The 26,632-nt window shown below is 38.2% G+C and overlaps 1 pseudogene; it reads left to right on the top strand.

Annotated features, from left to right (window-relative positions):
• Positions 1 to 6,555: 6,555 nt before the first annotated feature.
• On the top strand, positions 6,556 to 8,267 carry LOC100345593 (small ubiquitin-related modifier 2 pseudogene; annotated as a pseudogene).
• Positions 8,268 to 26,632: the final 18,365 nt, after the last annotated feature.

Below are 26,632 nucleotides of genomic sequence, written 5' to 3'. Positions count from 1 at the left end.
TGACAGGCAGAGTGGACAGTGAGAGAGACAGAGAGAAAGGTCTTCCTTTGCCGTTGGTTCACCCTCCAATGGCCGCCGCTGCAGCCGGCGCACCGCGCTGATCCGATGGCAGGAGCCAGGATCCAGGTGCTTTTCCTGGTCTCCCATGGGGTGCAGGGCCCAAGCACCTGGGCCATCCTCCACTGCACTCCCTGGCCATAGCAGAGAGCTGGCCTGGAAGAGGGGCAACCGGGACAGAATCCGGTGCCCCGACCGGGACTAGAACCCGGTGTGCCGGCGCCGCAAGGTGGAGGATTAGCCTATTGAGCCACGGCGCCGGCTTAATTTTATGTTTCTTAAACTTGTTATTAAAATTTATTTTCAGTTTATAAGCACAGGTAGTTTTGTAATATATAGCTATTAATTTCAATTCTGAATTCTCTTGGGTCTCTTTCTATTGTCTGTTTTAAACAAGTTCTTCTTTACTTCTAGTTCACCCTTACTCTGAGGGTATATTCTTTTTGGACTGTAGATGGGTAGAAATTTTTTCCAAAGTCTGTCCCCTTGCTGTAGAAGGCTGCCAAAACCACAGTGCAGCTTCACAGATATTTCTTTCAATACTCAAATACCCTCTGGGCAAAAGCAGTTTTTAGTCTGAATGTAGAATTTAGTCTGGAATTTTGGCCAGATGATTCTTCACTATCTTTTCAGCTCACTTATGCTTTTAAGAAAATTTTGGAACATTCTATCCACCTTTTCTAGTTGTCATTTCAGGATGCTGAGGGCCCACTAAATATCATTTTACATTTGTTGAAAATTTGCATTTTGTAACATAGTACCAATTTAGAAATCACACACACACACATTGTGGAAGGACTCCAAAGCTTTCCTTAAGTGTATAGGAAAATTGAGGGACATTTTATCAGAGCTATCCATGAACTGATACTTTGCAAAATCAGCCACACAACCATGGAGGCTGTGTTTTGTTATTTACTTTTGAGGTTATTAAAGAGAAGATGTACAGATTGCCAACATTTTTTGGCATAAATACAACTAAAACATAGAATGGAGCGTGGGGATGAAGGAGAACAGATTTACTCTTCGTATTAATAACGTAAGTTCATTTACTACTGGAAGTTTCTAAGGCAGTTGAATTTAAAATAATGTAACAGTTTTTCTTTAGTTTTAAAAACTGTGTCTTTGAATTTAAGGAAAGTTGAAAACTGGTACTGAAACATTCACTGTTCTTCACTAGCCTGCTGAATTCTGGACAAGTCATTAAACGAAGCCTATGTACACAAGAGCGTAATAGGTGAACCCTTCACCAAAAACTGCTGCTTGCCCCACAGTTAATCTCAGGCTGATTTCTACAAGGCAGCAGCAACTTTCAAAAGCAATAGCTAAGTGAATCTTGCATGTGACTCCTTGGTCAGCAATTTTGCCTTTAGAAAGAGTTATAAATGATAAGCTCCTTGAAGTAAGGAACAATTAAGGTAATATTAGTAAGGAAAAATGTAAGAATCCATATAAAACTGAGAAGGAAAAAGTCCAAGTATGCATTGGACAAAAATGTTCCTATTTAATACTTTGTAAAATAAAGCTATAATGCTAGATGGTTTATAATGCTGAGAATCAGCAAAGTATCTCCATATGGAAAGAATGGGTGACTTAAGTCAAAAGGAGATTCAGGATGTCTGTAAGTGAATCCCGTTTAACACTCACTATAAATAAATTCCATTTAAACTTGAAATCTCTTCAGACAACAAATTCACTGACATCAAGCTGTGCTTTACCTTCAGGATATCTTAATCTTTGTCCTTACAGTAATCTGGAGATTAAGGAAAGTCAAAAATAGTGACGAATTCTGAGCTGTCATTATCATGTTGCTCACCTTTTTTTCCCACCAAAAACGACTTAGGAGAGTTAGAGAATCTTTATATTGAAAAAAAGATTTGTAAGAAATTACACTGGGCTGGCACAGTGGTGTGGTGGGTAAAGCCACTACCTGCATCCCATACGGATGCCAGTTTGAGTCCCGGCTGCTCTACTTCCAATCCAGCTCTCTGCTATGGCCTGGGAAAGCAGTAGAAGATGGCCCAAGTGCTTGGGCCCCTGCACCCACGTGGGAGACCTAGAAGAAGCTCTTGGCTCCTGGCTTCGGATTGGCGCAGCTCCAGCCGTTGCATTGCAGCCATCTGGGGAATAAACCAGTGGATAGAAGACATCTCTCTCTCTCTCATTCTCTCTCTCTCTCTCTCCCTCCCTCTGCCTCTCTGTAACTCTGCTTTTCAAATAAATAAATCTTTTAAAAAAGAAAAAGTATAAAAAAAGAAATTACACTTTGATTGATTTATTAAGAAATCAAGTCTACTCTGATAGCCCCTAGGATGCGTCATGGGAAATGAATTATTAAGTTTCTCCAGTTAACATATTATGAATATGAGTTTTCTTCACAGCACTTGTAGGGAGATAGTTTTAAAAATCATTTTCATCAAATATTGATTACACAGTTACACACAAATAATATAAATTATGTGTAAAGTACAAAACTAGCCATGTAGCAGTTCAAAAAATGTTTACCTATAACCCAGTTTAAGAAATACATTAATACTATCACTCTGTAAGTCTCCTAAATGCTTTTCTTCAGTCCCAACCCATCTCCTGGGTTTTCCCAACATCCCAATAACCATAATCATATTTCTGTATTGTTGCCAAACATATTTTTAAAATAGTTACCAAGTACTTTTGTATTTAAAAACAGTGTATGGGCCGGCGCCTGGGCTCACTAGGCTAATCCTCCGCCTTGCGGCGCCGGCACACCAGGTTCTAGTCCCAGTCGGAGCGCCGGATTCTGTCCCTGTTGCCCCTCTTCCAGGCCAGCTCTCTGCTGTGGCCCAGGAAGGCAGTGGAGGATGGCCCAAGTGCTTGGGCCCTGCACCCCATGGGAGACCAGGAGAAGCACCTGGCTCCTGGCTCCGGATCAGCGGCGGCCGTTGGAGGGTGAACCAACGGCAAAAAAGGAAGACCTTTCTCTCTCTCCCTCTCTCTCACTGTCCACTCTGCCTGTCAAAAAAAAAAAAAAAAAAAAACAAAAAAAAACCACAGTATATGAGGGGCCTTCAAAAAGTTCATGGAAATGCACATCATGGAAAAAAAAAACTATGCATGGATTTCAGAAAAATAATCACCATCTTTTAGTTCCATTTTCCACAAAACTTTGAAAATACTCCCATATAGTTTACTTTTGAATAGCTTAATACTGAATATAAATGGAATTATCAAATATTGCAAAATCTTGAATTTGGCATTCTTGCTCCTGAGATTTGTCAGCAGTGTGGTTATAACTCATTGATTTACTGCTGCTTAATATTCTATTATATGAATATTTCAAAATTTATTCAGTCTACCACTGTGTTGCCTCCAGATTTTTGCTCTTAATAAATAGTGCATCCAAAAACCTTACACATATTTCCTCATACCCATGTGCTTGTGGTTTTTGCAAATAAGGACAAGAGTGGAGTTCATAAGTCATAGGATTTGAGCCTCTTCAGTTCAGTTGGAAAACGTATAACATCACTGAAGTGAGGGTTCCTATTTACATTTCCACCAAGATCACATAGTGATCTGGAGACTTTGTGCACTAGGCAGAACATGATACTCATGCTTTAAAATTTTTGCCAATCTAGTGGGTATGAGTTAGTTTCCCGTAAAGTTCTTAATTTCCCCTCCTCTGACTCTTAATGAGATTGAATGTCATATATTTTCTGAATTACTGTTTCTCAAGTGAAATGTTTCTTTTGGCTTTCCCAATCTACCCTGTACCCCCACACACTCCTTTTATCTTCTGGTGCATACTGTAAGATTGTTTGCCTTTTTCTTGTTGATTTTTAAATATCTTTATATATTTTAGAGTCTATCCCTTGTCAGTTATATGCATTGCAAATACCTTCTTCCAAAATAGCTATCTTTTTATTTATTTTATGAATGTTTTGAGCAATTCTTTATTTTTTTACTTTTATTTAGTAAATCTTTATTTTAATGTACTCTTTCATGCATTTTGTGAGTCTTGTTTTAGAAAGCATTTTAATTTATGAGCATATTCTATATCATTACATAAATTGGAAGTTGTTTTCTATTTATATTTAGCTTCAATTTTACTTTTCCCCATAACTGTTCCAATAGGTTTTCTTTGAAAGGATGGCATCACCAACACATGAAATGTAAACTCATCATCAATTAAGGCACATACATTTTTTCTGTTTCAGAGTACTCATCTGGTTTGTTGACTGATAATTAATATAGCTTTATAATATTTCTTTACAGATTATCTCAATAGGGCAAGTTTACTCAGGAATCATTTAGCCCTTTGGGACTTGTTGCTTCTCAATGCAGCAGTGTCTAAATTTTAGAATCAGTGTGTTCGTCAAATTCTATAACAGAATGAAGACTAAAAAACTAAAAATTTTTAAAAATTTTACTAGAATTATACTGAATTCACAGTTTTAAAGAAAAAACTGATAGTTATTATATATTTTAATCCTTAAATACGGCATGTGTCTTTCCATTTACTGAGATTTTGGTCTTAATGCTGTTCCGTTAAATTTTGTATTTTATCCCCATTAGTGTCACACATGTTTTTAAATTTATATTTGGTTAACTTATTTGAAAGATAAAACACACACACACACACACACACACAGGCCTTTGCATACACTAGCTCCTTTCCCCTGATGCCTGCAACAACCAGGACTGGGCTAGGGCAAGTCCAGGAGCTGTGAACCCAATCAGGGTCTCCCCATTGAATGGCAGGCACCGAAACACTCAGGTCATCACCTGCTTTCTCCCAAAGTGTGCATCAGCAGGACAGTGAGATGAGAAGAAGAGCCAGGACTCAAACCTAGGCTTTCCAATACGGGACACAAGCATCCCAAGCACCATATTAACTATTATGCCAAAAACCCATTCCTGACCTATTTTTAATTAATTTATTCATGTCATTTTTATATCATGCAAAAGGTTATATTTGTTTGATTCTATTTTCTCTTTGTAGCCAATTTATAAAATATGATTGAAGTGTTTCATTGATTCATATATCCAGTCTTCTTGATAAATTATTCATTCTTTAGATGTTTCTACATTTAAAATATGCTGTGAATAATATTGAATGCATTTTTCCCTTTTAAAATACATACTTCATTTTCCCCTGCTGCCCTGACAAAAATGTCCAGTAAAAGTGATAGCAGGAACCCTGGTCTTTGCCTTATCTTAGAAGTAATGTTTTTAGCCGGCGCCGCGGCTCACTAGGCTAATCCTCCACCTGCAGTGCTGCACACCGAGTTCTAGTCCCGGTCGGGGCGCCGGATTCTGTCCCGGTTGCCCCTCTTCCAGGCCAGCTCTCCGCTGTGGCCAGGGAGTGCAGTGGAGGATGGCCCAAGTCCTTGGGCCCTGCACTCCATGGGAGACCAGGAGAAGTACCTGGCTCCCGCCTTCAGATCAGTGCGGTGCGCCGGCCACAGCGCACCGGCCCCGGCGGCCATTGGAGGGTGAACCAACGGCAAAGGAAGACTTTTCTCTCTGTCTCTCTCTCTCTCACTGTCCACTCTGCCTGTCAAAAAAAAAAAAAAAAAGTAATGCTTTTAATGTTTTATCATTAGGCATGATCTCGGGCTTTGGGTACCTTCTTTAATTAGGGAATAATGTTTACCTATAATTCTTAGTTTGAGAAGAGTTTTAATAAAAAGGACAGTTTAATTTGGTCAAATCTTTTCTGTGCGCTGATTTTTCCTCAATGTGTTAATATGATGCATTATTGAAATTTATTTTCTGCTAAACACAGATTCCCAAATGATCTCACATGCATTAGAATGTTCATCACATTTAAGCAGTGCTGATATTTTCTGTAAGATTTTAATGACTGAATGTTGTTTGGATTCCAAGATAGCAGAATAGCAAATGGTGTACTACTCTAGGCTATGGGTCAATAGTTAAAAAAAAAAAAAAAAGTGTAGGAAGTACATTCTCAGGGTAGAGTTAGAGAGGCAACCACAGTGAATATACTGTGGATCAGTGTGGAAGATGTGGGCACACATCACAAACACGGACACACCACATGACCCCAGCAAAAATTAAAGTAGAACATGCTGTTCTATCCACTGGTGATGTTGCAAAGAGACTGGTGAGATGTGGAATAACACATGCAGATGACAAGCAGCCTTATGAAATGAAAGCTGCCAAACTGAAGGAAAAATATGAAAAGGATATTGTGGCATATCGAGCAAAAGGAAAGCCTGATGCAGCAAAAAAGGGAGTCATCAGGGTTGAAAAAAGCAAGAAAAAGAAGGAAGAGGTAGAAGGCGAAGAAGATGAAGAGGATGATGAGGAGGAGGAAGATGAAGAAGAAAGTGAAGATGATGAATAAGTTGGTTCTAGCACAGTTTTTTTTTCTATAAAGCATTTAACCCCACTGTACACAAATCACTCCTTTCAAAGAAAAAAATTGAAAAGAAAGGCTGTGTAAGATTTGTTTTTAAAGTGTATAGTGTCTTTTTTTGTATAATTAACACACTACTACTGAATATGTCTTTAGATAACTCTGTCCTGGTGGTATTTTCAATAGCCACTAAACTTGCTCGGCAGAGTATGGGGGTTGTAAATTGGCATAGGAATTTAAAGCAGGTTCCTGTTGGCTCACAAATTAGTTATACATGGGGATGGTAGTTTTTTTCATCCTGAGTTGTCTCTGAGGCAGCTTATACCATATAGTTGTTGTTCTGTTAACTAAATACCACTTTGTAATTGCAAAAATGTAGTTGCAGCTGTTTTGTTGATGTTCTGAATGCTTCTAAGTAAATAAAGTTTTTTATTTAAAAAAATCCAGAATCTATAAAGACCTCAATAAACTCAACAAGAAAACAAACAACCAGTTAGTAAATGTGCAAAGGACTTGAACAGGCATTTTTCAAAAGAAGAAATTCAAATGGCCAACAGACATGAAAAAATGCTCAGGATCACTGGCCATCAGGGAAATGCAAATCAAAACCACAATGAGGTTTCACCTCACCCCAGTTAGAATGACTCTCATACAGAAATCAACAAACAATAAATGCTGGTGTGGATATGGGGAAAATCCACTGTTGCTGGGAATGTAAACTGTTGTAACCATTGTGGAATACAGTATAGAGATACCTTGGAAATCTGAAAATAGATCTACCATGTGATCCAGCAATCCCACTCCTGGGAATTTACTCAAACAAAATGAAATCAGCATTTGAAAGAGTTATCTGTACTCCCACATCACTGAAGCTCAATTCACAACAGCAAAATATGGAATCAACCCAGATGTCCATCAACTAATGTCTGGATAAAGGAATTATGGAATATCACTTATTTATATATAGAATACTACTCAGCAGTAAAAAAAATGAAATCCTGTCTTTTGCAGCAAAATGGATGCAACTGTAAACCATTATACTTAGTGAAATAAGCCAGTCCCAAAAAGATAGATACCATATATTTTCCCAACTCTATGGTAATTAATAGAGTACATAAAATGTAATGTATTAGAGTGAAATTGACGCTTTGTGATTCAATGATTGTTTACAGCACTTGTCTCTATTGTTGAGAAACAGTGTTTTTCCTCATACTATTTGTTGAACTCATTACTTAGTGTAGGGTTAATCTTAAGAATGTAAAGTAAACTTAAAATAGATATTTGTAGAAATCAAGTGTGGGGCACCGCTGCCACCTCCTTCTTCTGCCGCTCCTGGTGCTGCTTGTGTGCGCGTTCGGTGCGGACCTGGTACCTCTTTTGTGAAGCGGCAGCTGAGGAGACCCCGGCGCTCGCCATGGCCCACGAATAGCCCAAGGAGTCAAGACTGAGAACAACGATCATATTAATTTGAAGGTGGCGGGGCAGGATGGTTCTGTGGTGCAGTTTAAGATTAAGAGGCATACACCACTTAGTAAACTAATGAAAGCCTATTGTGAACGACAGGGTTTGTCAATGAGGCAGATCAGATTCCGATTTGACGGGCAGCCAATCAATGAATCAGACACACCTGCACAGTTGGAAATGGAGGACGAAGATAGGATTGATGTGTTCCAGCAGCAGACGGGCGGTGTCTACTGAAAAGGGAACCCGCTGCTTTACTCCAGAACTCTGTCCTTCAGACTAAGAACACATTCTCAGCCAGAAAACTGCGACTGGGTTCCACCACACCCTGACTACTGCAGCATAGTCTCTATTTTTTCATTTCCCCTCCCCATTCCTTTATTGTACATAAAGTAACTGGTGTATGTGCACAAGCATTTGCATTTTTTCTTTTCTTTCTCTCCTTTTTTTTATTTTTTTTATTTTATTTTATTTTATTTTTTTTTATTTTTTGACAGGCAGAGTGGACAGTGAGAGAGAGAGACAGAGAGAAAGGTCTTCCTTTGCCATTGGTTCACCCTCCAATGGCCGCCGCGGCTGGCGCACCGCGCTGATCCGATGGCAGGAGCCAGGAGCCAGGTGCTTTTCCTGGTCTCCCATGGGGTGCAGGGCCCAAGCACCTGGGCCATCCTCCACTGCACTCCCTGGCCACAGCAGAGGGCTGGCCTGGAAGAGGGGCAACCGGGACAGAATCCGGCGCCCCGACCGGGACTAGAACCCGGTGTGCCGGCGCCGCTAGGCGGAGGATTAGCCTAGTGAGCCGCGGCGCCGGCCGCCTTCTTTTTTTTTTTTAAACGAAATGGCCAATGGTATGTTTTGATTGACATCAAATGGAGATGGAATGGGGAAAAATCCTGGTTCTGTGAAAATACCCCTTTTCTCCATGAGTGGCATGCTCATTCAGCTCTTATCTTTATATTCCAGTAAGTTATTTTGCTCTCACTGTTTTAACAAAAAAAACCCAACAACATAAAAATCCTTGCATACCTTGTTTGATTGGAGAATTTTAATGTTTTTCATTTATCATTGTAAAACCAAGGACAATTTTATAACTTTTTTGTACGTAGCTGTTACATGTAGGGCAATCTGTCTTTAAGTAGGGGTAAATTACTCTTAAAAAAATGAATCCTAGATAGTTTTCCCTTCAAGTCAAGCGTCTTGTTGTTTAAATAAACTTCTTGTTTAAAATGAAAAAAAAAAAAAAAAGAAATCAAGTGTGGGAATAGGAGAGGAAGGAAGAAGGGTGTGGAAGCATGGGTGGGAGGAAGGGTGAAGTGGGGATTATCACTATGTTCCTAAATCTGTATATATGAAATATATGAAATTTGTGTACCTTAAATAAAATTTTTTTAATTTTAAAAAGATTTTAATAACTATGTTCAACACTTATTTGTAGCATAATTTTCTTGCATTGTTCTTTTAGATTTTGGAACCAAAGTAATGAAAGTTTCATAAAATGAGCTAGGAATATTTCCTGTACTACTATACGTAAGAATAGTTTGTGTAGGATCAGAATTAGTTCATCTTTTGAATGTTTGGAAGTATTATAGGTAAAGTAATTGAGCCGTTTTTGGGAGAGTCCATGAAGGATAGCTTTTAACTACTGGTTCAGTTTCTTTAATGGTAAAAAACCTACTCAAGTTTTTTCCATTTATTTTTCCTTAAGTTAGTTTGATTTATATTTTTATAATGCATCCATTTTATCTAACATCTTAAATTTGTTGACATATTTGAATAGTAACCTATCATTTTAAACTGCACAGATCCCCTCCTTTTCACTACCAGTTTTTCACTCTTTCCTTTTTCCCTTGTTTAGTCTTGACAATTTATTGATTTTAGCATTCAATTCAGATAATTTTTTGCTTTACTGGATATTTTTTTCTTTTCACCTGCAACTCTATTATTTCTTGCCTTCTATTTTGCACAAGGTGAATTCAGATTTTTATCTTATGTCTCAAACCCAAGGCATGCATTTTAACCAACATTTAAAGTTTCTAATGTGATGATTTAAGCTATTTAAATCTAAATAAGAACCACTTGATTTCATCACATAAATTTTCTGGGTAGCATTTTGATTATCATTCTGTCCTCAGTACTTTTGAATTTTCATTATCTTCTTTGACCTATGTGTTTTCAAGAAATATTTCATTTCTAAAAGCATAAGATTTGCCTATTCTTTTTGTTAGTTACTTTTAACTTCAGTTCACTGTGGTCAGAGAGTATGTTCTGTGTTACCTGTTTTTTGAAGTTTGGTGAACCCTGCTTTACAGCATAGGATGCAGTGAATTTGTTATAATTTCTGGGGGTCCTTGAACAGAATGAGTGTTTCGCAGTCACTTGGTGAGATTACTTGTGTTTTTCAAATCTTCCATACCTTTGTCGACTTGGTATATTTGACCTTCAGTTACTAGACAAAAGGATTAAAATTTTCCACTCTGATATTGTATTTGTATTTTCATCCTTTTCCTTTTATGAATGCATAAATAAAAACTGTTATTATGTAGATGTATATGCAAGTTATACTTCTTTAATCTTGCTGGTAAATTGAAATTTTCCTCCATTTTGTCTTACTCTTTTATCTCTACTACTATTTTTTGTCCTAAGGTAAATTTTGTTAGACACACACATAGTTTTGTCAACCATTTGCTGACTACCCATTACCCCTCCATTTTTAAGCTATTGTCTGAACTTGAAGTGGATTTTTTTGTTTTTAATCAACACTTAAAATCCTCACTTTTGACTGGATCGTTACATTTTTATGTTCCTTCAAATAAAATTAGGAAATGGAACAATAATATTAAGCTGAGACCAGTTTCCCTAAATATCACTAAAACAATCTAAAACTCATGTAACAAGCCACTAAGCATTTCTGCATTATATAAAACATTTAAAATCCAAGTTATCAAATTATTTAGTGTTTAGTTTAATGGCTCTTTACTGAATCCATTCTGCCTGGTATGTATCTATTCTGTATTAGAAACAAATTATCTTGATTTTCCATGCATTAAAATAAATATATACTGTTACATGACCAAGCTAATAAATTATATATTAAACATGATAGGAATACTGTCTGAATTGGATCTTAGTGTTTGTACCCCTAGGTAACTGGCAAAAGCAAAGACAGAAGCAAATGCCTCAGGAAAATAACATTAACAAGTAACAAGACATCAGGAATACAGTTTAGATACTTCTGTAAGGACTGTAAAATCCACTTTTTAAACATACATATAACTTGACATTGTTGCTGGTACATGTGTAAATGTATTATAGTTGGTTTTCTTTTCTTTTTTTTTTTTTAAGATTTATTTATTTGTTAGCAAGTCAGAGGTACACAGAGAGAGGAGGGGGGAGGGTTTTCCATCAGCTGGTTCACTCTCCAGTTGGCCGCAACAGCTTGAGCTGCGCCGATCCAAAGCCAGGAGCCAGGAGCTTCTTCCTTGACTCCGACGTGGGTGCAGGGACCCAAGGACTTGGGCCATCTTCTACTGCCTTCCCAGGCTATAGCAGAGAGCTGGATGGGAAGTGGAACAGCCAGGTCTGGAACTGGAGCCCATATGGGATGCCGGTGCTTCAGGCCAGGGCGTTAACCCGCTGCACCACAGTGCTGGCCCCTATAATTGGTTTTCATTTCACATAGTAAATTTTTGACAAAACATTTTCAAGTCTATATCGCAGACATCTAAAGATTGAGAATAGGGCCAACATCGTGGCATAGCACATAAAGTTGTCACCTGCAACACCGGCATCCCACATGGGCACCAGTTTGAATCCTGTGGCTCCATTTCCAATTCAGCTCCCTGATAATGGCCTGGGAAAATCAGCTGAAGATGACCCAAGTGTTAGGGCCTCTGTTATCCATGAAGGAGACTTGGTGAGACTTCTGGCTCCTGGCTTCAATCTGGCCAAGCCCTGACCAGTATGACCATCTTGAGAGTGAACCAGTGGAAGGAAGATCTCTGTCTCTGTCTCTATCTCTGTCTCTCTCTCCCTCTCTCTCTCTGGTCTTCAAATAAATAAACAAATAAATAATTCTTTTTTAAGATTTTTATTTATTTATTTGAAAGGCAAAGTTACAGTCAGGCAGAGAGAGTTTTCCATCCACTGGTTCACTCCACAAATGAACGCAATGGCCGCAGCTGCTCTGATCTGAAGCCAGGAACCAGGAGCTGCTTCTGGGTCTCCCACGTGGGTACAGGAGCCCAGGGATCTGGGCCATCTTCTACTGCTTTCCCAGGCCATGGCAGAGAGTTGGATCAGAAGTGGAACAGCCAAGACTCGAACCAGCACCCATATGGGATGCCGGCACTACAGGTGGCAGATTTACCTGCTATGCTTCAGTGCCGGCCCCATTAATAAATAATCCTTTTAAAAAAATAGATTTTATTTATTTGAGAGGTAAAGTTACAGATAGTGAAAGGGAGAAACAGAGAGAAAGGTCTTTCATCTGCTGGTTCACTGCCCAAATGGCTGCAATGGTCACAGCTGAGTAGATCCAAAGCTAGGAACCAGGAGCTTCCTCCAGTTCTCCTACAAGGGTGCAGGGGCCCAAGCGCCTGGGCCATCTTCCAGTGCTTTCCCAGGCCATCAGCAGAGAGCTGGATTGGAAGAGGGGCAGCCGGAATTAGAACTGGTGCCCAAATGGGATGCTAGTGCCACAGGCAGATGATTAACCAACTATAACAGCACCAGCACCAAATAAATAATTCTTAAAAAATAAAATAAATATTGAGGGTTCAGGATTGAGTTATCTCCATTTGCACTTGCCCACATTATGTTTCTTTTTTTGGTTTGTTTCTTATGTTTTGCTTTTTAAAATATTGATCAGATTTTTTTCTCATCCATATTTCCTCTACAGATTTGAAAATTAAAGATTATATTTCTTTGTGGTTGGTGTTGTAGTGCAGTGGGTTAAGCTGCCACCTGAAACTCTGGCATCCCATATGAGCGTCAGTTTGAGTCCTGGTGCTTCACTTCCAATCCAGCTCTTTGTTAATGCACCTGGGAAAACAACAGAAGAAAGACCAAGTACTTGGGTCCCTGCCACCCACACTGGGGACCAAGATGGAGTTCCAGGATTCTGGCTTAGGCCTGGCCCAGCCCTGACCCTCATGGCTATTTGAACAATGAACCTGGAGGTGGAAGATCTACCTCTGTGTGTGTCTCTGTTCTGTAATTCAGCCTTTCAAATAAACATAAATATTTTTAAATATATTTTTACTTTTTATTAGTTATCTTAGCATTTTAGCATGACTGCTTCACTTATAAAAATATGAACATACAATTTTTGCTCCTTTAAACAATCTTATGACTCCTTTAAATCTAGTCACACCTTCCTGACTTATATGTAATTATTGAATGTAATAGTTCTACCAGGTTCTAAACCCCAAAATGGTACATTGTTTTGTGCATTCAGTGCTGTTAATATTTACAAACATAGTCAATATTTTGTCCTCTAGTTTTTTTATGTCTTCCATATAGAATTGGCTTATTTTGCCTGGAACACATGCTATTTTGAAGGAGCATCTTTCATTGATAAATGTCAATTTTTCCTCATCTGATAATGCCTTTATTTCTTTTTAACTATTCAACATTATTTTTGCTAAGAATATAGTTCTAGATTGACAGTACTTTTTCTCATGAAGTTGAAAATATCCCACTGTTTTCTGATTTTTGTTGTCATTTCTGGAAAGTTGATTGTCTGTTTAAATCCTCTCTGGTAGGATTTAAAGATTTTTCAGTTCATGCTCATTTATTTTTGCTTATTTTGCTTGATGGTTTTCATTAGACTGATCAATTTCTTAGCAAATTTATTTTCAAAAATTGCCTTTATCTAATTCTTTCCATCTGCAGAATGTCAATTATTTTAATTAAATTAGAACTTTCCCTTTTGGTCCTACCTCTTTTCTGACATGTTTTCTTTTTTCTTCATTTATTCTGCTTGATGATTTTCATTAGATTGGCAAATTTCTTGACAAAATTTTCTCCAATACTGCCTCCATCTTATTCCTTCTCTTTTATTTGCAGAAATCCAATTATTTTTAAGGGAGGTTTTGTTTTATTGATAGAATATTTGAAAGTATTGGATTTTATTTGTCTTTACCATTCACTTACTAAGCAGATCAGGCTTTACTTATGACTATGTTTTACCTGGAAAATGTTGATTTAGTAAATAAATATTGAGTTCCCACCATGTGTCAGGCAATGTGTAATCTTTTCTTAGAAGACCAAATAGTTGGAAAGATATTTGAGAAATTTGGCAGTTGCAGTACAGAATGATAAGAACTTTAATTAGAAGAACATCAACAGGGTGCCTGACCAAGAAAGTGATTCAAGACGGGGAGCTTCCTTGGCATGCATACATCTAACTCATTCCCGGAGAGTCTGATGATTCCATTTTCTTTGCTTCCCCAAACCTTCAAGTAGGAATAATAGAATGGCTAGAAAGAAAACTCAGGATCACACAAACAAAGTATTGTATTCAGTGTGGGAAGATTGTATAACTATTTGCTCTTCCTCACTTTGCTTGTTAGTAAAATGTATCGGCTCGTTGCTGAATAGCACATCTTAAAATAATTTATGCACTATGGCATCACAAGATAATTTTTTATCTACACGAGGATTTACTGCTTATTTGTTCACATCAACAGGTATGAGTAAGATGAATCAGGAGAGAATGATGATTCTCATTAAATATTAAACCTGTATCCATCTAACTTTGCGCTTTGTTCTGCCTGTCCCTTTTCTGTCATGTTCTCTCTTTTTCTCACTGCTAGATTCTGAAAAAAATTTTCAGATTAATCATCTAGATCCCTAGTGTTCTCATGCTGTATTAGAGTATCAAACCTAATCATTGCTTTATTTACAATGCTTTTTCCTTTCTCAAATTTCCATTTCTTTCATTTTCCAGCCTGCTTTGTTTATTTATTGGACTTTCACTATATTTTAATTCCCTATTTTAAAAGAAAATATTTTTAAAATGCAAAATGTATCAATTTTATCATGTTTGATAAATTCAATATCTAGAAATTTTGCTAGTTTGATTCAATGGTTTATTTACCCTACTGATGTGCATTTGTGTTGTCCTGTTTCCTTGGTGTTTGTGATTTTGATAATGAGTTCCTGTTCATTGGAACTTCCTCGGCAAGTAGTCCCTGAGGCCTGGCTTGATATTGGATAGCATGTTTGCATTTACTTCCTCTAAGCTCCTGAGGACACAACCAACCTGGAACACCTTTAAACTGAAATACTATTAATAGCCTTTTTGAAATTCCAACATCATATGAATTCAGTCTGAAGATGCTAGTTTTCTGCCCTGTTAAGAATTGTTAATAAAGCTCTCGCTCATAAAACCAATGCTAAATTTAAAGATAGGCATTTTTCTTTCAGTTTTTTTTCATTAGCCTATGAATTAAGGATTCAACACCTTGGGGGTTTATGCATAAAGACTCAGTATTATAACCTACCTTGAATAGTTTTGTCTCCTACCACTATCTGATCCCAACCACCAACCCCTGTGAAAAATTGAATATTAAGTTAATTTGAATGTTGGCACATATTTTCAGGTCATGGTGCCACTTATCTGTCAGAATTTTCAGGGAGGGTTGAGATGGGATCAATGTATCTTCTTCCACAACACCAAAAGCAGAATGTCAGTAGTATATCTCCTTATCACTTCAGTTAGTGTGATATGTGTAGTCATCAATATATGATGGTGAAGTAGACAGGCATACAAGCTAAAACTGATTGGGTTTGTGAGCTGGAAGACCATGCCTTCACCACGCCCCTGTGTGACCTCACACCCTACCTGATACCCTCACCACGCCCCCGTGTGACATCATGCCCTACCTGACCATACCTGAGTGCCCACCTGCCCACTAGACCATGTAACCACTCCCCTGTGAGAAATATATAAAAGGTGAGGAGTGCCCCGAAAGGCTCTCTGCCTCTGCTTCACTGCCGGTGGTAAGTGATGTGATAGCTGCTCAAAGCGCTTGCTGCACGTGGCTTTTGGCCTGCTCTTTGCTTGGTATGGACACTACCCTAGGTTTTCAGATTTTCCCTTCTCTTTAAACTGAACTAAAGCGCTCTCTCTCCTATGCATCTTTCGCACTAAATAAAAGCTTAAAATGTACCATGCTGCCTTGTTCATTTATAACGGTATTTAGAATTCCTCTCTAAGTATTAGGCAAGAACCCACTTGGGCATATTAATATTGGGGATTTATTAATAAGCGTATGGTGATATTGTATGGCACTCCAAATTTCGATAACATATGTGGCACTCCAGACTCAACTTCTGGGGAACTTTAAGGGGCCACATTCCAATGTAATTTTAAGGGATCAAATTCTGATATCAATGGTACTTCAAAATGTTCATGGGAAAGTGTGAATTATAGAAAAATATTTTGCATGAAGAGATAAATATGTTAATCCTCCTTTTTTCCACAAACTTCTAAAATTCAATCAATTTTTACATTTATTTCTTTTTATTTGAAAGGGAGGGACACACACACACACACAAACATCTTCCATCTACTGGTTCAACCCTCAAATGCATGCAACATCTAGGACGGGCCAGGTGAAAAACAGGAACCAGGAATTCAACTTGAACTTGAGTCTCCCATGTGGGTAGCAAAGAGCCAAGTACTTGGGCCATCATTTACTGTCTTCCAGAATGCATATTAGTAGGAAGCTAAAATGGGGAGCAGACTCAGGAATTGGACGCAGCCATTCATTTGGTATACAGGCATCCCAAGCAGCGCTAAACACCTGTCCTTAAGAAATCTGAATTCTAAAGTATCTGAATAATCACCATGGTGAAGCCATAGTTCATTCTGATTTTGGAGACAGGACTGTAGGAAGTACAAAACCCCATGTTTGTTCAACCATAATCTCTCCAAAGGGACATCAATCCTGAATACCAGAGCAACTGTACATTTGAAAAATCTCACTTCAAGCAGAGAATTGGAAGCAATATATGTAATGTTTAGATTTTGTGAGGTGCTCCATTTGTTAATATTAAAGCATGTGTGAAGATTTTGACAGGCTCCTGGCTCTCAGTATCTGAGATTTTATTCTGTTTTGTATTTTAAAATATGTAGAAGAGTTAAAGTGTGGTTCAGTCTAAAGAAAGTGGCATTCCCATAATTTGACAGACTCTAGAGCAACTGTAATCTGTTTGTGGTTAACTCATGCATACCATAATAATTGAATAGTGTGTCTGACAACAACAAATCCTATTCTGGCATTGACCTCACCCCTGCCAAAAGGTGTGTTTTTCATTTCTTTTTTCTTATTTTGATACTCATTTCCTGATCACAGTTCCGTGAGACTGATGACATTGTATGTTGTTCTGCTTTTACACCTTTGAATTACAATCTTTAAAACTTGAACTTCTTCAAAAGACAATTACAAGGCATATTTCTGTTTTCAAAGGACATTGGTCAATTTTTTGACTTATCCACCTCTTTTGAGTTTTTGTTTTGAGGCATTTTCTGCTGTAACAATGATGGATTACCAAGATAAAGTCACACACACAGAAAAGAGTTTTCCTGTTTAAGACTTTGCTGCAGAAGCGAACAACTCCAGAAGAAGGCCACATTCAGCTTCGTTCTCTGGTGAGGATGGTGGTGAGGCAGCTGACTTTATGGAGTGGTGTTGGTTGTAAGACCAGCTAATAGCTAAAGGAGGTATCATACTGTTGACAATTGCAATACAATAAAGAAAAATTCCAGTAAATAATGATGATCACTGTGGCCTAAGTACCAATTTTGGGTGGTTTGAGGCATTGTTTCTAAATGGTTAGCCTTGGGTTTATTCTTTAGCTGTTACATCAATAAAGTGTGTACCAAATATTCTTTAAATTAGCACCTTGTAACTAACTTAACCAGAGTCAGCTATTATTTTTATCTGTGAACCAGGACTGAAAGAGAAGTCACTGCTAGGAGTATCGCAAGTACCACAAGACACAATTGTCTACAGCCTGGAAAGCTGGTAGGCTCTTTTTTTATTTTTATTTTTATTTTTTTGACGGCACAGTTAGACAGTGAGAGAGAGAGAGAGAGACAGAGAGAAAGGTCTTCCTTTTGCCGTTGGTTCACCCCCCAAGTGGCCGCTATGGCCGGCGCTACGCTGATCCGAAGCCAGGAGCCAGGTGCTTCCTCCTGGTCTCCCATGCAGGTGCAGGGCCCAAGCACTTGGGCCATCCTCCACTGTCTTCCCGGGCTACAGCAGAGAGCTGGACTGGAAGAGGGGCAACTGGGACAGAATCTGGTGCCCCGACTGGGACTAGAACCTGGGGTGCTGGCGCCGCAGGTAGAGGATTAGCCTAGTGAGCCGCAGCGCTGGCCTGCTGGTAGGCTCTTGACAGGCGGACATTATTCATGTTTCCTAGGTAGCTATATGATGGACCTGGCATGAAAACAGTGTACAAATTGAAGGCAGAATGTTAAAGAACATATATCAGAAGTTCAGAACATTTGTGTGTGGTAAACCCAAGTTTCTTTTTTTACCAAATTCCTACAAGAAAGAGATGAAGTCAGACAAGGACCAGCTAGCCTGAAAACAGGTAGGTAGGACAGAATATGCACTGCTTTTTGAAGGGAGAAGCTCTCTGCCTGTGATCCAAAGTCTCTTAATAAGAACCTCAAAGATTATCAAGCCATCTTCTTTGGTATCAAAGGAAAGTTGAGGCAAGAAGAGACTATTACCAATCAGAAGCTTTATGACTAGGTATTCCAGTCTCACTATTCTTTCTCCAAAAATTCTAGTATAAATTCTTAGCCAGTATTACAAATTGTCTTCCAGCAAAGATCACATAAGAATAATTGTTATTTTGGACTGCCTCAAAATATGGAGCAAAGTATAGCCAAACAGCTAGAAAGATGACAGAAAATTTTGTTGTCTCTTGGCTTAAAAACTAATGTTATAAACAAGATACCTGTTCGTAGCTCCTAGAACACAGAATTAGAATCTAATAGACTACTTATTACTAACAATACTCTTTGACTGTTGAGTCATTAATGCCAGTCCAACACCCATGTTCACAACAACAAGAACTGGGATCCTACAGTGAACTAAGCTTTCCAAATGGATGTCCTCCTCTACACGTGACATCCCTAGATGTGAGGATGCTGATACTGGGAGAAGTAAGGTTCCTTCAGAAGCCAGAGTAATAAGCTAACTGGGAAGCCAGTGCACGGACAGATTAAGAAATTTTACACTTCCTGTCTAATTCTACTATCTTCTATTTCTAGAATTCTGTATTTTCCTGTGTTTTCACTTCTCTTCTTCCCTGACTTAGAAATTTTATTGTATATTTTCTCTTTCTTGTCTCAATATTGTCTTTAGGGCTTCTTTGACCAAGTCCCCAGACTACAAGCATACATATTCAGAACTGATGAAAAGAAGGGTATCTCATCCAGAGGTCACTGCGTTGGCTAGAGATTTGGAGGAAAGTGGGTTGGGGTATAGTCTGTGTGTATGGAGTGGTACAGATGTTGGGTAGTCAAAGGGGTAGACTAAGGTAGATATTGCTGGTTGTCCATCCATTCCTCATTTATTTTCATTAAGTGCATCTTAATTTGTTTTTCATTTTGCCCAACTAATATATACATAATTCACTTTCATTACTCTCTTGCAGTGATAGTTTACTATATAATAACTACAGCCAATGAGTTATAGGTAGAAATTCATCAAAATACCCTTTTCTGAATAAAAGTCAAAGTACATTTTACCCTTGAATCTTCTACCTTAATCTCATCTGGAAATAAGACATACTATCTGGAGAAACTACAGCCATCATTATGATAATGAGGATGAAGGACACACTCTAAAAAGATGGAAGCTAACAGGAAAGGCAACTCCTTCATGACTTCATTGAGGTTTGCTACCTGATGGAAGACTTCTCTGCTTGAAACAAATGAAACTTACATACACCAGTATTTTCCCTTTGGCATTTTCTTTTTGTATCTGAACACATTATTTGAATAATGTTTTATTTGTCTATTACCATTATTTATTTGAAAGGCAGATAGATGGAAATCTCCATCTGATGGCTGGGCCTGGCCAAAGCCAGGATCTGGGATCTCCATCATAGTCTCTCAAGTGGGAGGCAGGGGCCTGAGCAGTGAGTCATCATTGCTGCTTTCCTTCTGATGAAGAGGAAGCTGGGATCAGAGGCAGAGCTGGAACTTGAACTCAGGCACTCTGACATTGGATGCAAGTGTTCCACATGGCATCTTAACTACTGCACCAAACTCCTGCCCCTAAACACATTCCTGTCGTTAGAATCTTAGGAATAAGGCATCTGTACCTTTTTTTTTTTTTTTTTACCTTTTCTGTGGTCCAGAACAATTTGCAAGTCTTTTATTGTCTACTTTTCTCAGATTTTAAAATCCCAAGTGGGCCGGCACCGCAGCTCACTAGGCTAATCCTCTGCCTGTGGCGCCAGCACCCCAGGTTCTAGTCCCGGTCAGCGTGCCGGATTCTGCCCTGGTTGCTCCTCTTCCAGTCCAGCTCTCTTCTGTGGCCCAGGAGAGCAGTGGAGGATGGCCCAAGTTCTTGGGCCCTGCACCCGCATGGGAGACCAGGAGGAAGCACCTGGCTCCTGGCTTCGGATGGGGGCAGCGCCCCGGCCGTAGCAGTCATTTTGGGGGTGAACCAACGGAAGGAAGACCTTTCTCTCCGTCTCTCTCTCTCCCTCACTATCTAACTCTGCCTGTCCAAAAAAAAAGCCCAAGTGATCATTTTCTATAGGTCCTGGCTGTCAATAAAATTTCTAAGTAGATAATCCTGTATTCCTAAGAGCATTTTCCATCTTGGGGAGCTATAATGAAGACATTTTTAAAAGTTCATGGAGAAAGAAATTTAAAAGTAAATATTTTGGTTCAAAAAATTTTTAAATCCACACATTGATTGTTTTCATAAAATACTTTTTTCAAGAACTTGTTGAAGACCCCTTGTATTCATGGATTTAAAGACTTGTGCGCCAACAATGAGGTGACTCAATACAGCAGGGTGATAATTGATAATGCACCATGTATTTTTCGAAAAAAAAAAAAAACTTGAATATTTCCACAATGAAGAAATGCAAAATGTTTGACAAGACAGATACGTTTACTATGATTGGATATTACACAAGTATGCATGTCTTGAAACATCACATAGTTCCCCCAAAATATTTGTAGTATTTCATGTGGCACTTAAAACTAAGAAAAAAAATTTAAATCACACCAAAATAAACTTGTCTTTTAATTCCATATTCCCACGAACTTTTTCACATGGCTTTGTGGTTAAGATTACAATTCTGTGATAGGCGCCTTCCTTGTCCACCAGGTACAGTAGGCTGTGTCTGTACCCCAGCGGGGGCGTTATCAGCTGGCTGTTTACTCTCATGGGGACTCTTAGAACAGCACAGACTTCAGTGAAAATATAGGATGTTTGCTTTTTTTGAAAAATGAGATTTCAGAAGTGTGTCTTAGGCTCCCAGTGATCCTATGTAATTTCTAAAATGTGCACAGACACTGAGCTGTGATCCAATCCATTGTATTAGTTCCATTAAATCTATCACACAGACTGGGAAGGCAAGCTGAAGACTTCTTTTTTAAGATTTATTTATTTATTTGAAAGTCAGAGTTACACAGAAAGAGGAGAGGCAAAGGGGGGGGGTGGTCCTCCATCTGATGGTTTACTCCCCCAGTTGGCCACAACGGCCAGAGCTGCACCTATCCGAATCCAGGAGCCAAGAGCTTCTTCTGGGTCTCCCACATGGGTACAGGGGTCCAAGGACTTGGGCCATCTTCTACTGCTTTCCCAGGCCACAGCAGAGAGCTGGATTGGAAGTGGAGCAGCCAGGACTCGAACCAGCACCCATAAGGGATGCCAGCTCTTCAGGCCAGGGTGGTAACCCACTGCGCCACAGCGCCAGCCCCAGCTGAATCTTTTAATGTAAAATGTCCTTTGTATTTTGAATGATGTCAGAGTTGAACACTTGCATAATATTTAACCTGCTGCTGACTTTGCTTAAACTCTGGCATCTACAGGCATCCTCACTATATGAGTTCATTGGTGAAATACTTGTAACTCACTGCACCAACCTATTTGTGGTCCCGACTGATTTGTTTGCTTTTGTTTTTCATGAGAATGGCACCTGCTGTGCCCTCACAGAAAATGTCCAATGCCCGTTTTGAGAACTAACCTAACTAGTCATGGAAACCAGAAAATCTGCAGGGGAGGGAGGGTCCTTTTTGAAACAAAGTGCTCTTTAATTATTAACCAAGTTACTTTGATTTCAAAAGCAGCTGTATTTCTGATGAGTATTAACTGTGTGTAAGTTTCTGTGCTAGCCTTTTGATTGTTTTCAAGCATTATAATATGGGAGGGATGGTTAGAAACAATAATATATTAGAGTTTCTGTTTAACCCTATACAGTATTAAACTGTATCTCCTTTCATTATTTTTTCCACTGCATTCAGTGTTATGTTGGTCCAGATGTAGGCTTCTATGCACATTTTTTAGCTGATTTCTCAATGTGGCATGCTTTATGCATTCAATCCTTAAGGTTTTTTTTTTTTTAATAAACTGTGCACCTGAAGTTTATTAGCAATAAGATAGAAAATTGAGCAAGTTTGTGCCGTAATTTTTTAGGAAAAAAGAATCTGCTCAGTTCCATATTTCATCCATGAAAAACCTGTAATATGGGCAGTTTCCAGGAATAAATAAAAAGGAAAATGTAAATCATTGTAAACGTTGTGTGTTGGATATGCCTGGTGCATGTATCACCATCTTTGATTCTAGAATATTTCATAAAGATGCAGTTAAATTCGGTAAAAATATTTTAATTCTGGATTTTAGATAGTCATTATTTAAGTTCCCACCCATTTCTGTCTGTGATCCTGTGTAATCACTTAACTTTTCTCAGATTATTTCTACATCTTAAAATTTAGTAACTTTTTTAAAAACTTGAAGGTTGTGAGGTAAGTGTAGGAGAGTAAGGACAAAGAGAATTCACATAAATAAAGTTAAGAGAAAGAGGTCAAATTTATTTAGACTCATGTACTTGAATATTTCCATATATTTACTTTAATATTAACTTTATCATTGGAGTCTCTAAAAATATGATTATATATATGGTAAAGTGATGTTGGATTTGCCAGTGAAATATGTGCCTTTGCAAGAAAAAATGCTAAAACAAACAGGAAAACATTACATGCTGTGACGCCTACTTTTTTTTTTCCTAAAGAACATTTTTGCCCCTGTAACTAAGCTGGAAGGCATCAATAAATGTTATTTAACATTTTCAGAGTACCAACCAGGTATAACATACTTTGCATACATTACAGAATTTAGTTCTGTTCCCAGGAACTCTTTATTATCTCCCATTTTGAAAATGAGAAAATTGAGAAACAAAGAGACAATATAATATACCCAAGTTTACTCATATGTTAAATGGAGTTATTTGGATTTAAACTAATCCAGGTAAATTTTTTTTTATTTTTTCAATATAATTCATGACAGAAAACAAGTTTATTCATTTTTCTTTATATCATAAATTATAATATTTTTAGGGAATATGATGGAAATAGGAGCAGCAGTTTTATTTTTCTTAAAGAAATGTTTTTCTTTTTCAGAACAAGGAACTTGGAGCTTAATAGGTCAGTAAAGGTGGAAAGGCATCCAGTATTTTAGAGGCCCTAAGTGTCTATGTGTCTACAAATTGAATAATCATTTGTATGTACATTAAAAAACCTATAATATATATATAACTTTGACTTAGCAAAGAGAACTTAAAAAAATTGTTATAAAAATGTAAGAAAATGCATTAGGCCACTTCTTTTGATGTTTTTCAGTTCTAACAGATTTCCTTCTAACCCAAAGACCATTGTTATGGAAGAGAATTCTCAGCTATTGTATATTCATATATTACTAAATGAAATAAAAATGTTATTAGTTTAATATAACTTTTCTAAAGATTATCACAAGGTAGGTTTTTTTTTATTAAATGTCTCAAAAAATATGCATAACCAATAATGGAAATACTTGCATTGAAATGGCATTCAGATCAACCTCCATGCTTGCATCTCTCGTGAAATCTTTCTAGGAAAGCTGTAACCCATAGTTATTTTAATTTGGTGATAGTAATTTTGCTATCTTAGTGTAAAGTGCTCTTATATAAATTAAATGGAATTATAATTTAAATAAACTTCTAGTGTCACTTGAAGGATCTATATTCTAATGCAATCAAGAAATAATCTCTCAAAGAGGTCTTGGAATCCTGAATCAATTGACCATTCATTTGTTCCCCAGATCTTTTGCTTCCTCTTTCATTTTTGAAAGAAACGTTAGAAGCAAGAAATTGTGAAGTCTTGGGTATAAAGAATGCTAACATTGTTTTAACCTTCTAGAATATCATTGAGGCAGACATGCTTACTTACCTGTTGACGTCCCAGTCATAGAATGCATTGGAAAATTAAATTAATACTAAAAATTGTTTTCATATGAACAATTTGCATCATTCCCCTAGGCATGTACTAAGAACTAAAATACTAAATATAAAAACAAATGATATATTGGCCAACATATGTTACTGAATGACAGCAAGCAAAACTCCAACCTCAGCCCCTTCAATTTTTTTTAAAGTTACTGAATTTTTTTTTTTTTTTATTTTTTGACAGGCAGAGTGGACAGTGAGAGAGAGAGACAGAGAGAAAGGTCTTCCTTTGCCATTGGTTCACCCTCAAATGGCCGCCACAGCCGGCGCACTGCGGCTGGCGCACCGCGCTGATCCGATGGCAGGAGCGAGGAGCCAGGTGCTTTTCCTGGTCTCCCATGGGGTGCAGGGCCCAAGCACTTGGGCCATCCTCCACTGCACTCCCTGGGCCACAGTAGAGAGCTGGCCTGGAAGAGGGGCAACTGGGACAGAATCTGGCGGCCCAACCTGGACTAGAACCTGGTGTGCCGGCGCCGCTAGGCGGAGGATTAGCCTAGTGAGCCGCGGCGCCGGCCTAAAGTTACTGAATTTTAGAGTTAGGGTGAAATTTATAATCCTTTCAACTGGTGAGGAAATTCTAAATAATAGTCTACATTTAAAATTTTAACTGTTCATGGACAAATATTCAATATATCATCTCCTACAGGCTTTCCTGTCAAATTGCATTTAACCCTGTGACAATTATATCAAGTGGTAGTGATTACTCTCCCCATTTTAAGATGTAGAAATAATCTGAGAAAAGTTAAGTGATTACACAGGATCACAGACAGAAATGGGTGGGAACTTAAATAATGACTATCTAAATTCCAGAATTATAATTTTTTTACAGAATTTAACTGCATCTTTATGAAGAGTTTATTTATATAGCTATTCTCAACCTTGGCACTATCTGCATTTCAGATGGGATGACTCCTTGTTGTGGCGCTATGCTGTATGTTGAGGGATGTTTAGGGCGTCCTTGAGCCTTTCTCCCTTGGACACCACTAGTGATGACTTTCCACCTCCTCCCATGCATCCTGTCCTGTGCCAGTCAAATTTTTCTCCAGATGGTACAAATATTCTCTAGAGAGCAGAGTCATCTCTGGTATAAAAATTAGTTCTAGATGAATGAATGTTTATGAAACAGATTAGTTGGTTTTGAATGATCAAATTTAAGATCTTCATTCTATCAGCCAATTGTATATACTCAAATGTGTTCTGAAACAATTTTAAAGCCTTTGAAAAAATACAGCAAACTACAGGCTATGTTAGGGATACTGTTTGTTTTAGTTTAAGCATATGGAAATAAATCAATAATTACTGAAGGAATTGATGAGTGGATGAACAAATAAATTCTTATTCAGACAGTGAGTTAAGGGATCTGTTTGTTCTAAGTCAAGCACTACTAGTCATGACCTTGTTAACTAGCATAAAACTAAGCACTTAAGACACTCACCTTTAGGCCCAGGCAAGGGCTGGAGAGAATGGCCCCACTGGCAGGTGTGGGGAGGAAACAGTCTCCTAGGCAGAAGAGTATTTTCTTTTACTATAGAATTGTGCAACAGGAGGTTATCAATGTGTATAACGCAGTGCTCAAAGGAATTCTGGAACCAACATGATGCCCAGTGGTTCAGCTGGATGGGCAGGCAGGCAGCTGGTACTGTGGAAGTTGGTAAATCAGTAACAGGACTCCATTCACCATTCTGGGACACAGGGTCAAGGCTTGAGTTTCTGAAGATGACTGACAAGAACAAAGATGAGCATATGGCTGTGATCCATTTACAAGTTGAGGCCCTAGCTGGACTCATAATCTTCCTTCACATTGCATGGATAGATTCCTGGTGGTTTACATGCTTTGGTGCGCAATGCATCAAAGCATTGGATTACACTTACAATTAGTACAATTATTTCAGATGTTTATGTGTTTGTGTATACACACACTGAAATCATCTGAACTACCCAAACCGTGGAACATTAATTTCAAACAGAAGCATTATTCTGAGCAAATGTATATCTATGCATTGCAGGCAAATGTATAAATCAAACCTAAAGTAAATCCTGATCTGTGGAAATATCAGTAGGAGTAGTTAACATCCATTGAGCACTTCTTATGTCTCAGCATTGTGTTAAAGCCCTTACCTAATGATTTTATTCAATCTTAACAAAAGCGCTGTGATTTGGAGATTAGTGTCTCCATCTGAAATACATGAGGAATGAAGGCTTAGCAAGATTCTGTAACTCAGCCAGGAACTA

The sequence above is a fragment of the Oryctolagus cuniculus genome, chromosome 5, assembly GCF_964237555.1.
Source record: "Oryctolagus cuniculus chromosome 5, mOryCun1.1, whole genome shotgun sequence".
NCBI classification, from domain to species: domain Eukaryota; kingdom Metazoa; phylum Chordata; class Mammalia; order Lagomorpha; family Leporidae; genus Oryctolagus; species Oryctolagus cuniculus.
This window is presented reverse-complemented; position numbering and strand designations above follow the sequence as displayed.